The sequence below is a fragment of the Acinonyx jubatus genome, chromosome A2, assembly GCF_027475565.1.
Source record: "Acinonyx jubatus isolate Ajub_Pintada_27869175 chromosome A2, VMU_Ajub_asm_v1.0, whole genome shotgun sequence".
Taxonomy (NCBI): domain Eukaryota; kingdom Metazoa; phylum Chordata; class Mammalia; order Carnivora; family Felidae; genus Acinonyx; species Acinonyx jubatus.
The window spans coordinates 109346618-109362220 of NC_069383.1; the positions used below are offsets into that span (position 1 = coordinate 109346618).

At 52.9% G+C, this 15603-nt stretch overlaps 1 long non-coding RNA gene across 1 annotated transcript; it reads left to right on the forward strand.

Moving 5' to 3' along the window:
• The first annotated feature begins 162 nt into the window (after window positions 1-162).
• On the forward strand, window positions 163-8649 carry LOC113596466 (uncharacterized). The gene is made up of 4 exons (XR_008296979.1): window positions 163-2966; window positions 3089-3162; window positions 5193-5272; window positions 7830-8649. It is a non-coding gene; the product is annotated as an uncharacterized LOC113596466 (long non-coding RNA).
• Window positions 8650-15603: the final 6954 nt, after the last annotated feature.

The following is a 15603-nucleotide window of genomic DNA, read 5'->3' on the forward strand; positions in this document are numbered from 1 at the left end:
AAATCCCCCAGCTCTGGACCTGGCCTGCCCCTGCCAAAGAGGTGGGCACCTTGGTGGGCCTGGAATTTGGAGTTTGGTCACGCTGGGTCTGTTGGCTGAGCTCCTGGGAGCCAAGGAGCAGAGGCAGAATCTGTCGCAGGATCGGGCCTAGGTGCGCCTTGGTCAGGGAGGGGGAGGGAGGCCTTCCTGCCACAGGCCCACTTAGCCCGCTGGCTGGGTTGTTGGGATGGAGTGAGGGGGCCCGAAGTGGGGAATCAGGCAGGGAGGCAGGCGCGGGAATTCATTCTTCTTGTACCCCTTAATCGGGTCAGATCCTCAGAGGTCAGCCCCACAAAGGCAGGGGTGTTCCGTGCCTGGCGATCAGTAAATGTTTGTTTAATGACTGAGGCTCAGAGACATGCAGGATGTACTCAGGGTCACACAGCAGGTCAGTGAGAGAGAGACAGAGGCAAACCCAGGGCTGTCTGAGGACAGCAAATGGAAAGAAGCATTCCGTGCAACTCTGGAAGAAAGAGAAATCGGGATTGATAATGGGTGTAGTGGGTTAGATCGTGGCCTCCCCAAAAGCTAAGTCCCTGTCCTAATCGCTGGAACCTGTGAATGTGATCTTATTTGGAGGAGAGATCTTTGCAGATGTAATTAAATTAGGGGTGTCGAGATGAGAGCATCCTGGATTATCAAGTGTCCTTACAAAGACATACAGAACAGAGGGGTAGCAGTGTGGCGCAGGGAGAGCCCGAAGTCGCCAGAGGCCAGAGGGAGGGTGTGCGGCCCTGTGACATCTTGCTCGTGGACTTCCAGCCTCCAGGACTGTGAGAGGTTACACTTCTGCTGTTTGGGGCTTTTGTTCTTTTTTTTTTTTTTTTTTTTAAGTTTATTTATTTGTGAGAAAGACAGAGACAGCGTGAGTGGGGGAGGCATAGGGAGCGAGGGAGACACAGAATCCCAAGCAGACTCCACACTGTCAACACAGAACCCGACGCATGGCTCGAACTCACGGACCGTGAGATCATGACCTGTGCTGAAACCGAGAGTCGAACGCTTAACCGACTGAGCCACCCAGGCGCCCCTCTGTTAAGTCACCCAGTTTGTGACTTAGTAAGCTAGCAAGGTGAGTGAGGTAACCACAGGTTCCTAGGTATTTACATTTCCTTAATTCTTGCTCCCATGGGGATCGTACTTAGAATTAGCAAGGAACTATACTGATTTACTGATTGACGTCTCTTACTCCCTTCCCCTCACCCCCCTCCAGTTGGGGTGGAACACAGGCTAAACTGCCTAGTAAGCGCATCCGCGAGGAGAGAGCTGTTGTGATCACTAAGTCCTACCTAAGAAGGCATTCCTGGGGCGCCTGGGTGGCTCAGTCGGTTAAGTGTCTGACTTCAGCTCTGGTCATGATCTCACGCTTCCTGGGTTCGAGCCCTGAGTCAGGCTCTGTGCTGATGGCTCAGAACCTGGAGCCTGCTTCGGATTCTGTCTCTCTCTCTCTCTCTCTCTCTCTCTGCCCCTCTCCCGCTTGCACTCTGTGTCTCAAAAATAAATAAATGTAATAAACAAAATTTTTAAGGAAGCATTCCTCTGCCTTCTCTCCTTCCTTCCTTCCCTGCCCGTCTTCCTTTCTCTAGTCCCTACCCCATACCCCTGTCTGTACTCTTCTCTCTCTTTCTCTCTTCCTTCCCTTCCTGTCAGTGCTACGCTCCCAGAACCTAACAGGGAACAGCAGGTTCTGGCCAATCCCAAATGCCAGGAGGTGGAACACAGAATCTGGAGACACTTTGCAAGCCTGACCTAGAATGAGAGACGCTGTCACCCCCATACACCTCCCCAGGAGCAGGACTTGTCCTCTGTGCCCCGTGTCCATCTGCCACATGGGCTGACACCTAACACATATCATTCAGTAGAGGAAATAGACAACCGAGAATAAGTCCACTGAGTGTAGCTACAAATGAAAACGCTTCTTTATTTTTGTAACTGTTTCTGTCACTGCAGTCACAGCCTGTTCTCGACGGGCCTGCCCATTGGAGCTGGGGAAAGCTGCCTGCCTGCCCAATTCTCGGTGACGACTGTGGGGACAGTGATGGCGAAGGGGGTGTGTGGTGGCCAGTAAGGCATCATTAACATGGTGGAGGTGATTAGGGTAGCATTTCTGACGTGGAGGCAGTGGTGGGGGTGAGAGTAAGTATGGCGGTGATAGTGGAGTTGATAATGACAGACGAGGTGCTGGTGGTGGTGACACTGACCCTGGACGCGTAACAATGGACGGGATGGACGGTCATTGGGTACCATTGATAGTGACAGTGGAGGTGTGATGGGGAGGTGATGGAAAGGCTACTATTGGGGAGGGTGGTCATGGCAGCCATGGTCCTGGAGGTGGTGACGTTGGTGACGGTGATGGTGACGAAGGCAATGGAGTAGAGGAAGTTGCGTGTTGTACAGCTTTGCTTTGGTAACAACCCCCACATCCCAGAGCCTTATGACAGCCATTTAGGCCTTGCCCACTTCTGTCAGCTGCTGGGGTTCCAACTCGTACGTCTTCTCATCTGGGATTCCGGATGAGGAAGGGCTCCGGTCTGGAACGTGGCATTCTCGTGGCAGAGAGGGTGGGAGAAAGAGCCGGGCGAAAGGCAGAGTGCCTCTGGAAACTTCTCCCGGGATGGGATGTACGTCACCCTTGCTCATGCCATGAGGCCAAGGCCAGCATCAGCGAGGTGGGGAATGGCACTCCTTCAGGAAGGGTCCGCATGTCTCAGGCTACAGGTGGGGAGGCACAATCCTCTTAGGGAGTGGGTGATCCTACAGCATGCGGGGGGTGGGGGGTGGCCCTGGTGCTGCCGGCGATGGCAATGCTCTGGTGACCGAAGCGCTGCTCAACACGACAGGACCTGTGACAGCAATGGAGGGCTTGCTGACAATAGTCATGATGTGCTCTAGCTACGGTGTTGATGCTGATGGTGATGAAGCAGCAGGTGTGGTGTCCTGGAGTTTCTGTTGCTAACTCAGCGTTGCCGCCTCCCTCCTCCATGGTCCCCTCGGCGTCCTAGAGAATTCGGGAAGATTTTCCAGAATCCCCTTCCCCATGTGGTTCCAGGGTGGAGTCTGCCAATGCATGAGCTACGGAAAGCGGAGGAGAGAGAGGCCGTTGTGGGCCGATGGCAACTGGAGGTCTGCAGGAAGTTCTGGGCAACCCTCTGAGAACCCTCCCCCCACTTCAGAGATGCAGGCTGAGATGCTCAGGGGCAGGGTGGCAGCGGGGGGGAGCTTCCCGGAAGATCGTGAGATTCCAGCAGCTTCCAGGCAAACTCTTAAGATCTCGCCACTTTGGGGCAGCAGACCAAGACCGTCAGCGATGCCTCGTTTCCCTGATCTTTACGCGCCCAGGTCGTCCCCTGGTCGTGAAAACTCACACTTTGTGTCTTCATACCTGTCACGGTCAGCAGCTGTGTGCACGCGGTCATGGTGAACGTGGCTCAGGGGAAGGTGGTGCGGGCGGTGGGGGTGACAGACGTGACAATGACGGGGGGCATGAGGAGGGAGGTGGGCAGTGGGGACACTGGGCCAGGGGACACCGGTGGTGACACAGGTCGTGGTGACGACAGTAATGGTAGTGGCAGTGACGGTAGCAATGGTGTCGTGGCGAGGGTGACACTGGCTGAGACGAAGATGGTGTTGGTGACACTAATGGCGGTGACGTGGGTCAACGTAACGTGAACACTGTCGAGGTGGAGGCAGGTGGTGACGGTGGCGGTGGCGTCAGAGGCGGGATGTGGCGGTGGTGACGGTGTGATGATAGAGACCTGGTGCGATCGCTGGCGATACTGGAGGAGGTGGGGACGGTCATAATGGCGATGGTAACAGCGATGGTGGGGAAGAGGGAGGTTGATGGTGGACATAGGGGTGGTCATACGTTTACGGTGATGCTAATGGGGTCATGCAACATCCGTCGGGGAGTTGGTGGCAATGGCACCACTACAGGAGACGCCTGAGGGTCCCATGGCCACGCAATCAGGACGCTGTGTGGCTGGTTACATCCCATTAAGAGACAAGGGACCCAGGATGATGAGATGCTTCCCTCGACCCAGGGTCCCCTCTGCCTGCCTTGCCTGAGACTTGACCTGTAATGTCTTTGCAAAGAGGAACTTTCCTGTGGTCCTGGAGCTCCCCCAGCAAAGATCAGCACTGTTCTGACCCCAGGCCCTGTGCTCAGCCTGAGGCCCCACCCTAGGGTGGTCCATCTGTAGGAGGCAGCGAGGATGGAGACAGGGCTGGAGACCCCCAGGGTTCAGGGCTGTCCCAGGGCTTATAGGATGGGCATACAACACAGAGGCAGATCTCAGCTGCTCATTGCCCAAGGAGCCCAGAAGATGGGGGGCCCTCTCCAGCTTACCAAGGACCAAGTGGGGCGAGCTTCCTACAGACGAAGGTGTGGAACTTGGCAGAGGTGATTTTCCCTGCCGAAAATGGTTCTGAGTCGTGTCCTCTGAAATCCTAAGACAAAAAGTGTTAAGAGAAGAGTCGTCTGGGTCCCTCCCCAGGGCCTGCGTGAGGACACAGGGATGTGCAGGCATGACTTGAGCTCAGCCCCCACAGCCTTGACCACCACTGGCTGTTTGCTCACTTTCCCTCTCTGACCCTTGCTGTCCTCATTCACCGGTGCGGTGGGAAAAATCCTCCCCGTCAGGACTGCCTCCTCCCTGGGGAGCCAGACTAACCTCCCTGGCTTGCGGCCTCTGTGTCCCCAGTCTGAGGCCCACCCTCAGGGCCTCAGGCGGGCCTGTCTGCCCCCCTCAAGAGAAAGAGGACCTTGGGTGACCAGGTGATCTCAGGAAGAGCCTGATCCAGTGCATGCACTGGGAGGCCCAGAGAGGGCAGGGCACAACCAAGGTCACACAGCGGTCCCAGGAACCCTCCCCAGGGCGAGCTGATGGAGGCCGATTAGGAAGCCAATTGGTATTCTGAGCAGCCAGAGGCCCCTCTCTGTCTCTGTAATTAATGGAGTGGCTTTTTAAAAGGATTCTAATCACCCTCGATCCTATCTTCTTATCACTAGCGTTCCTAATTAGATGATCCTGGCAGTCACTCGGCTAATTCCCTCCAGCCTCATGCAGCCCTGCCCAGCCTGGGGCAGCCCACCCCACCCCCCCAGTCCACCCCAGCCCAGCCAGATGGACAGTCCGGGCCTTCTCTCCCCTCAGGGCCCCTGGTTCTCTAACTGCATTACCTTCAGGATGGATGGGTGACAGCGATGGATGGGCCACTGGATGGACAGTGACAGGTGAGTGAAGGGACTGAATGATGGACAGCTATAAGGGTGGCTAGATGGTTGAACAGAAAACTGGGAGGTTCAGAGCTCAGCCTGTCAGGTCAGACAGCTCTGCCATTTACCAGCTGTGTGTTCTTGGGGAAGTCACTTAACCTCTCTGTGTCTCACTTTCTACATCTCATCTGTAAAGTGGGAATAATAATAGCATTTCCTCATAGGATTGCTGTGAGAACAGCTTAGAACAGAGAAAAGGCTGTGTATGTGGGTTTGCTAGCCTAACGGGTGGATAGACGGATGGATGGAAGAACAGACAGACAGATGAATGAAGGGAAGGAGTAGTAGATGGACAGGTCTGTGGAAGGATGGGTAGAAGGGTCGATGAGCATATAAACTGGTGCGCTGATGGAGGGCTGGTCAGGTGGTGGGTTACTAGACAGGTAGAAGAGACAGTGAACGCCCAGTGCCAGGCAGGGAGGCGTGGGAAGGGGGGGGGGGCTCTCTTCTTCTCCAGAGGTAACAGGACAATCTCAGCTTAGGTCCTGACACAGACGTGGCTCAGACCTGCTTTCCCTCCCCCAAGACATCCAGGAAAGTGTCCTGTTCAACCCTCCTGGCCCGTGGTAATGGGTGCCCACTGGGTCCCCAGGATCCTTTCCCCTCAACCCCTACCCGGGTAACACCCTTCCTGGTGGTGGTCCACGTGGTCTCTGGAAGCTCAGTTCTAGCCTCCAGTGGAGGGTTACTGCCTGAGCAAAGGCATCATTTGTGGGGACCCCCCCCCGCCGAGTTCCAAAGTGCACCAGCCTGTTAGGGCAGCCACTCTCCTCCCCCCACCCATAGTGCCCTAGTCTTCAGCCCATACCTGCATGGGGCAACTCTAGGCAGAGCTCTGATCCCACTTCCAACAGCTCATCCTAAGCCTCCAGGAAGATTCAACCCCCACTGCCTACATACACACCATGGACCTCTGTAGCTTCTGGAATGTGTGGCATCCTGGGTCTTTCTGGAAAAAGTATAGAACAAAGAAGCCTGAAGTATCTTCCAGAGTCAAGACCTACATGCATATGCGCACATTCATACCAGCAATCATCCACCCACCTATCACCCACTTACCCATCTATCCATCTATCCATCCATCCATCCACGTATCCATCTACCCACCTACTATCCGTCCATCCATCCATCCATGTATCCATCCACCCACCTATCCATCCATCCATCCATCCACCTACCATCCATCCATCCACCCACCCATCCATCCACCCATCCATCCATCCATCCATCCATCCATCCACCTATCCATCCATCCATCCATCCATCCACCCATCCACCCATCCATCCACCTATCCATCCATCCATCCATCCATCCACCCATCCATCCATCCATCCATCCACCCATCCATCCATCCATCCATCCATCCACCTATCCATCCATCCATCCAGCCAGCCAGCCAGCCATCCACCTATCCATCCATCCATCCATCCATCCATCCATCCATCTACCCATCCACCCATCCATCCACCTATCCATCCATCCATCCATCCATCCATCCATCCATCCATTCACCCATCCACCCATCCATCCATCCACCAATCCATCCAGCCATCCATCCACCTATCCATCCATCCACTCATCCATCCATCCATCCATCCACCTATCCATCCATCCATCCAGCCAGCCAGCCATCCATCCACCTATCCATCCATCCATCCATCCATCCATCCATCCATCTACCCATCCACCCATCCATCCATCCATCCATCCATCCATCCACTCATCCATCCATCCAGCCATCCATCCATCCACCTATCCATCCATCCATCCACTCATCCATCCATCCATCCAGCCATCCATCCATCCACCTATCCATCCATCCATCCATCCACCTATCCATCCATCCACCCATCCATCCAGCCATCCATCCACCTATCCATCCATCCATCCACTCATCCATCCATCCATCCAACCACTTCCTCGTCCATCCATCTACCCATCCATCCATCCACTTACTCATCCAGCCAGCCAGCCCTTCATCTATCCATCCAACCACTTATCTCATATGTTTCTTGAGCACCTATGCATACATGTACTATAAGCCAGGCACTCCTCTGGGTGCTGCAGGTATATATGCCAGTGAACACACTAGCCAGGGCGTTGCCCTCATGGAGTTGACAGCTAGCGGGAGAGACACAAGAAACTAATAATAAATAAACATAATATAATGTCAGGTAGTGCTAGCTGCCATGAGGAAAAACAAAGCAGAAGGAGGATGACAAGCCTTCTCTTTCAGACAGGGTAGGCAGATAGGGCCCCACCCACCTCCACATGCGTATCAGGCATCCATGCCCCCACGCAATATGTGTGTGCCTATACACACGAACACAAGTGTCCACATGTGCACACAGGCACACAGGTGCCTCCCACAAGGCCTGCAGCCCTGCTGTGCATTGAGGGTACGGTGTCTCCAAAGATGCCCCTGCCCACCCACACTGGGGAGGTCTGACCCACCTCTCTGGCCAGAACTGTTTCCTTCTTCCTCACCCTGACCTTCCCATATCCCCTCTCCAGGCCTGCTCACCGGGGTCCCAGCACACATCTGGGTTTCACTGAGTCAACTGGAGAAGGGCCTAGGTGACTTCCATGCAATTCGCAATTCAGATCCACACATCTTTCTGCGCTGGTGTAGGTGCGAGCTGGAGACAGAGCAGAATTCAGCTGTGTCACCCACACCCACAGAGGGCCCTCCCAATCCCAGGCTGTGGGAAAGGAGCAGAGACCCACAAACACGTGAAGGCAGCTGCAACAAGCACTGGGGACACCTGGGGTGACATCTGGGCAGGGCTTAAACAGGGCAGTTCCAGCAGGGTCTATTGAGAGAGGTGACATTAGCCTTTGGCTAGGGCCTCACACATGTGAAGGTCCTCGGATTTAGACTCTGGATGTCCTTTCCCAATGGTATAAATTGCTTGGTTGTGGAAAAAACCGTGTTTCCAGGTGGGAAGAAAATGTTCATCATAGGGCTGTAAGCACTTTCAGACCACGGAGTGCATTATTAATGAATCTCTTCCTAAATCAGTGCTCTCAACAGGGTCAGCCCTCCCTCCCCAGGGGAAAATGACAGGAGACATCTTTAATGGTCATGACAAGGGGGTAGGGTTGCTATTGGCATCTCGTGGGGCGGGGTCAGGGATGCCACCAAACATCCTACGAGGTACAGGACAACCTTCCGCCACAAATGATGATCCAGTCCCCAGCGTCAGTGCTATCGAGGTGGGGGACTCTGGTCTGAACCCTGAAGCCACCATTTGAAAAGTACGGTTATATTGCATTTGTGTTTTTACTGTGCCTAAGGCATTCATTTCTTTAATGTGAACGTTCAAAACATACAGGTGGGACTGAGGAGACAATGAGGGGGCAGGGTCTATGAGGGTGCAAAGGTCATGCAAGGCTCAGATGCCAAACTCAAGAGCTTGGATCAGGTCCCGAGCTGGGGAGCCCTCGGGTGGATTTGAAGCACAAGGAGAATGTGATAAATGGCATGTTCTAGAACAATCTCTCTACAACAATGGTGTTCCATTTCATGCCCAACAAACCGGTAACCGTGTAAAAGGCCGACATTACCAAGTGCTGGCAAGGATGTGGATAGAGCAATGGGGATTCCCTGCCCTGCTGGTGGGAGTGTCAATGGGAACAACGAGTCTGGAAAATTCTTTGGCCTTATCTTGGAGATGTGAGGGTACTAAATCCTTTGACTCAGCAATTCCACTTCTAGGCTTCTGTGCCCAGAGAAACCCTCCTGCATGGCGGAGGGATGAGAACAGCAAGCATATGCTCTCTTTAGAATACAACACAGGAGGGGGGTGCCTGCGTGGCTCAGTCGGTTGAGCGTCCGACTTCGGCTCAGGTCATGATCTCACAGTCTGTGAGTTTGAGCCCCGCATCAGGCTCTGTGCTGACAGCTCAGAGTCTGGATCCTGCTTCAGATCTGTGTCTCCCTCTCTCTCTGCCCCTGCCCTGCTTGTTCTCTGTCTCTCTCTGTCTCTCTCTGTCTCTCCCTCTCTCTGAAAAATAACAAACATTAAAAAATTAAATAATAGAAAACAGGAGGATTGGCAAATACATTGTTATATTTACACGATGACATAGTATATACAGCAGCGAAACATGAATGGAACAGAACTTCATATATTCGTGTGAAAGAATATCATAAACGTGATAATAAACCAAAAAAAGTAAGTCATAGCAAAAAAATCTACTGTTAAGATACCATTTTGCAAAATGTAAAAACGTGCAGAATAACGTGAGCTATGGCATAAGGATTCATACACATGTAGCAAAAAAATGCAACCTACATGGGAGTCATCAAGCCCTAGCTACTTCGGGGAAGGAAGGCAGGTAAGAAGGTTCAGAGGGTTCAATACACCTGTAATGTTTTCTCTTTTTTTTTTTTTTTTTTTTTTTTTGGTTTAAATAAACCAAATGAGACAGAGCACAAGCAGAAGAGGAGCAGAGAGAGAGAGAAGAAGACACAGAATCCGAAGCAGGCTCCAGGCATCGAGCTGTCATCACAGAGCTCGACGCGAGGCTCGAACCCACACACCGCGAGATCACGACCTGACAGGAAGTCTGTCGCTTAACTGACTCAGCCACCCAGGCGCCCCTGTGATGTTTTCTTTCTTAACCTGAGATGAGGGGGCATCAGAGGGACTGCAAGCTGCCTCGGTTCTCCTGCCTCCTGGTGTCTGCAGCCTGGAAGGAAGCAAGACCTGGGACATGTATATCACAATAGAATACGGCAAAGGTGATAGGCTGCCATTCCCGGGATTGCGGGACATTATATAAAACTCCCTGGTGTTAGCCACTCTCCTGCAGAGTGTCTGTGTGTTGCTGGCTTTGAAGGAGCAAGCTGCTGTGAATCCTACGGCCACAGGGTCCTCAGTTGTGCCAGAACCTGAGCGAGGTTGGTAGCAGAGCAGACCCTTCCCTAGTTAAGCCTCTGCCGAGACCCCAGTCCTGGTCAATGCCTTGAGAGCAGCCTTGTGGGACCCCACTAAGCCACGCCTGGGCTTCTGCACTGTGTGCGTGATTTTAAGCTGCCGAGTCTGGGATTTGCTGTGCAGCTTAGAAAACTAGGGCCGCCCAGGTGGCTCAGTCGGTTGAGCGTCCGACTTCAGCTCAGGTCATGATCTCACAGTTCGTGGGTTTGAGCCCCATATCCGGCTCTATGTTGACGGCTCAGAGCCCAAAGCCTACTTTGGATTCTGTGTCTCCCTCTCTCCATGCCCCTCCCCTGCTCGTGTTCTCTCTCTCTCTCTCAAAAATAAATAAACATTAAAAAAAAATTTTTTTAAAGAAAACCAATAACTGGGGGGTACCATGGTATTTATTCTAGTATTAGCTATCTTTGTGGGTGTTTGAAATATTTCATCATTGAAATAAAAAGGTTAAGAAAGATCCCTTTGGCGGAAGAGACAAGTTGCAGGGCACCAGCCGGGGGCAAGGGCCAGGGAGGAGGCTGGCGCTACAGCAGGCGAAGGGACAGCACGGGGCAGTGTGAGGTGCAGAGGAGACGCTCCGATGCTGTCCGGACGGTACCGGCAGTGGTGCAGTGTGATGTGCGCTTGTGTAAAAACGTCCCCTCCGTTCCTGAGTTCTGAGGAAAAGGAGGGGCCCATCCCAGCAGCCCCTCAAAGCCTGGGAGACCTGGATCACAGCCCCCACCCCAAATCAGTACAGCCAAACCCGGGTGGGAGGGGCGGGGAGAAGGAGAGGGACAGTGTTTTCCCAGGGTCCCCGAGGGAGCCCCGCAGTGCGGGCTGGGGAGGGACAGATGGGACGACGGAAGGAAACAGCTGCAAAGGGTCCGCCAAGTCCCCTCTTCAAGAAGGAAACCCCCCCACCGCTAGCCTGCATACCAGAGGGAGCCATCCTGTTCTCCCCCATCCCCAGGAAATGAGACCCCCATCCCTGCCTGGCCCTCAGTTTCCCCAGCTGTACAGGAGGGATGATCTGTGGGGACCCCGACTGGTTGGGGACAGGCTGGGGGGGAAATACTGAAAACACCTACTAAGTAGCCAGGTATATCCCACTGGCACTCCTAAGGGACCCTGACAGCCTTAGGGGATGTGTGGGAAGGAAGAACAGGAAGGTCAGGCGGCTTGCCCACTTCTAGGAGTAGAGAAGGACACTGAGTAGGAGTAGAGACACTTCTAGTAGAGAAGGGAACTCTGTCTGAAGAGCAGTGGGCTGAAATAGCATCAGAAGGATATCTCCTTGCTAGGTAGGCTCTCCAAGGACTGAGACCCCTTGGCCCCCTCATCCGTAAAACAACCCTGCAAGGTGTGGTCACGTTTTACTGGTGAGGAGTCAGGATTCAGAGAAGCTAATCCACTTCCTTAGGGCTGCACAGCAAGGGAGAGGCAAGGGTGTCCGCACCACACCCAGGCCTTGTCCTTGAGGGACATCGGTTAGGGCCTGGGGAGGCCCTGAAGGGCTAAGGAAAAGGAGAACTCAAGGTTTTCTCTAGGCTCTCTGGGGTTTTGAAGGATGAAGGGGAGGACATCTCAGGGAGAAAGACCAGTCAGAAATAAGGCAGAGAAAAGAACACAGGTGTTTGTGATGATTCTTTATTTTTTATGTTACAAAGACGGCAAAAAGTCGTTAACACAGTAAAATAATAGCACGGGCATCTGGGTGGCTCAGGCAGTTGAGTATCCCACTCTTAACTTTGGCTCAGGTCATGATCCCAAGGTAGTGGGATCAAACCCCTGTCTGACTCCACAAGATTCTCTCTCTCCCTCTGCCCATCTCTCTCTCTCTCTTTCTTAAAGTTAAAAAAAATAATAATAATAGCACAAGTTTATAAAGTCAAAAATTACCCTCTCCCCCATCCCCAGACTATCACACTTCCCCAAACTAACAACTATTATTCATTAGGTATGTATCTTCCCTCATTATTTTCCATATCTACACAAACATTTAAAATTTTTTTTCTAACGTTTATGCATTTTTGAGAGACAGAGAGAGACATGGTGTGAGTGGGCGAGGGGCAGAGAGAGAGGGAGACACAGAATCCGAAGCAGGCTCCAGGCTCTGACCTGACGCAGGGCTTGAACCCGTGTACTTTTCCTGAGGGGAAAGATGGAGAAATGGCCCTGCAGACATAAGAGTCCCCTCAGAACCAGACCTTCTGCCCATTTTTAAGTGACTCACCTGACTCAAAATCGTTTGCAACGCACCTATACGTTTGCAAAACATCATGCAGCCAAGCAAAATTTGTCTGCTGGCTAGATAAGGCCACATGCTGCTGGTTTCAGATCTCTGAGTTAGGTGTTCCCTCAGTGAGATGCTAACCAGTGAGTTTTTCCAACTCCCCTTGCTTGAATAATCCTTCCCCCTTGCACTGACTCAGGATACCTCCTTCATCATCCACGATCTTGTAAATCCTAGGGTCTATTTTGGGCTTACTGGAGTCTGAGCCACTGATCTCCTGATTCTTACAGTAGAACCACAAGGTTTGAAAGATTGTGATTGGGACACCTGGGTGATTCAGTCAGTTAAGCGGCCGACTTCAGCTCAGGTCATGATCTCGCGGTTCGTGGGTTCGAGCCCCGCATCGAGCTCTGTGCTGACAGCTCAGAGCCTGGAGCCTGCTTCGGATTCTGCGTGTCCCTCTCTCTCTGCCCCTCCCCTGCTTGCACTCTGTCTCTGTCTCTGTCTCTCAAAAATAAATTAAAAAACAGAAAGAAAGAAAGAAAGAAAGAAAGAAAGAAAGAAAGAAAAAGAAAAAAGAGATTGTGATCATAGAATCTTGTTTAATATTGGAATGCTTTACACATACACCTCGCTTTTATGTTCCTTAATTTTCTGACTTGTGCTGGTCTTGTTAGTTTTTGCAGATGAAGTTTGGAATTATTTTATCATTTTGCTTTAAAAAAAAACCCACACACAGTGGACTTTTGATCTACTGCCTGGTGCTATGAAGTCACTTAGGGCAGTCCACTCACCTTAGGAGAAGCTCTCTGGGTGTTTGCCTTCTTCCTTGCCTCTCGGGGGATTCGTCCTTCCTTTCCATCAGGTGGATGGCAGACATTCCTCCCAAATCTTATTCCCCTGGGGCAGTGTCCACTGATTGTTTCTAGTGGTGGTCACCAGGAGGTGGGAGGAATTTCTGGGGAAGGACTGAGATGGTCTCTATGAATTACAAAGGGGGCTTGGTTTCTCACTACAGAAAATGGGAATAAGAAAGCTGGCCTGGAAGCGTCTCTGTAGAAGGAAGGGAGGAAGGGGCCCTGGGCCAGCCAGCCCCACCTGGGTGCAAACAGATGGAACAAAGGCCAACCCACCCCAGGCGCCCTGGCGCCAGGCCCCCACGGAATCATAAAGGCACCATCTCCCAGCTAAGGCGGCCACTTGCGACACTTGGCCTGCCTGCCTGCCCTGCCCTGCCCTGCCCGGGAGCTTTGAGGCCACAGAATCGAAACTATTTACCCGCACAATGACTCGGGCAGCAGGAGTCATTGTTAGCACTGATTATTTTATGGAAGAGGGAACAGAAACTGTAGAGGCACGAGTGCCTGGGGCCTGAACTTAGGGCCTCCGAAGCCACCATACCTCCCCCGCTCCTGGTGGTCGCTCACCGGCCACCATCCCTACCCCCACAGTCTTCCCCAGCTCTGGCTGCTGGCTTTGTCAGAAACAACCCCTTCCCTCCGTGCGTTTCCTGGCAGCCAGAGAGAGCGGATTCATGGGGACAAGACGTGTGTGTTTTGTCCCCACCAGAACGCCAACAACTACCAGGGTCGACAAACATTCGGGAGAAGTGAATGAATCCATTCGACAGACATTTGGGAAGCACCTACTGCAGGCCCATTAGAGACAATGGAGACACAAGAGTGACAGACATAGTCCCTGCTCTCTTGGACCTGACATGGCAGGGAGAGGGGATCCACTCCTCTGTTTATTTCTTGCTGGCTGCTTCTGGCACTGGGTGCTCCCAAAATATTGCTTGGCAGTAGGAAGGAAATAAGACCAGGGTAGTAATAGAGAAACAAGGGTGGGCAGGGGGTTCTTTCTGTGGTTCTTCTGGGCTCTGGGTTCTGGTCTTCAGGTCCAGCTCGGGGATGTAGAGTCTAGGCCCTGGGCTCCACGTCCTTGGTGCTACACTCTGGGTTCCGAGCCCCACGCTCTAGGCTGTGAATTTGGGGGATCCATGCTCAGGTCCCTAGGTCCTGGGCTCCGTGTTCTGGGATCTGGATTCTGAGGTTCAAGTTCTAAGCCACCATCTCAGAGTTCTTGGATGTAAGTTCTGGATTCTGAGCTCCAAGTTCTAAATTCTGGATTTGGGAGGACAGGAGCTGTGCTCTGTTTTGGGTCTGCTTCCTGAGTACTGGGGTACAGAGTTGTGGACTCAAAACTCTGGACTCCCAGGTTCTGGTTCTGGATTCGGGGCCAGGTAATAGCATTGTTTGCCAGAGGCCAGGTAGAGTCGTTACTGCGTCAACTGCTCACGGGGAGGAATTCTTGTTTGTTTCATCGGGTGGTGTAGCCCCCGTGCCTAGAACACGGCCAGGTGTGGGCGAAGGGATCAGCAGGCACACATACGTGCTCACTTGAGTACGTGATCATATAGACACACAATCCCGCCGTCAAGAGCCAGGGCACAGAAGGGCACGACCATCCCTGCCCTCAGTGTGGGTATAATAGCTGATGGGGGAGGGTGGGCCAGAATGCTGTGAGCTGGGGAAGGGCTAAGAAAGCCACTATGGATTCAGATGGGCAGGCAAGTGCACATCCAGCTACACACCAGGTCAGTTCCCGCCTGCTCTAGGTGTCCATTCTACAGGAAAAGGACGTGTGCAGGGTGGTGGCGGCAGAGCAGGAGCAGAGGGCTCCTGAGTCAGAGACCCAGGGATGCTCCTCCCACTCTGTCCTGCTGGGCTGAGGTATCTGGGACTTCACAGGAGGCATGCTGGCCTCCACGGGACTATTGCTTCCCCGGCCCCAAGCAAGCACCCTGCCAGCACCGGCAGTCTGCAATGGGAAGAGTGACAGGAGGGCCTCCTGGCTCACGTAGACATCAGGGCTGCCAGAGAACAAGGAGGTTGGCCATCAGAAAGCCTAATCGTCAAGGACTCAGGGTACCAGAGATGGTGATTAGGGCCAAAAGGAGTCATCCATCAGAGACATATGAATAGAGTAATGTAATTAGAGACAGTGGCGTCATGGGAGATGACATCATTCAAGCACGTGATCAGAGGTGGTGGCTGTACATTGAGGATCAGGAGGTGGTGTTCAGAGGTCTTGGTGATCAGCATGATCGTTGATTGCATATATCATTCGT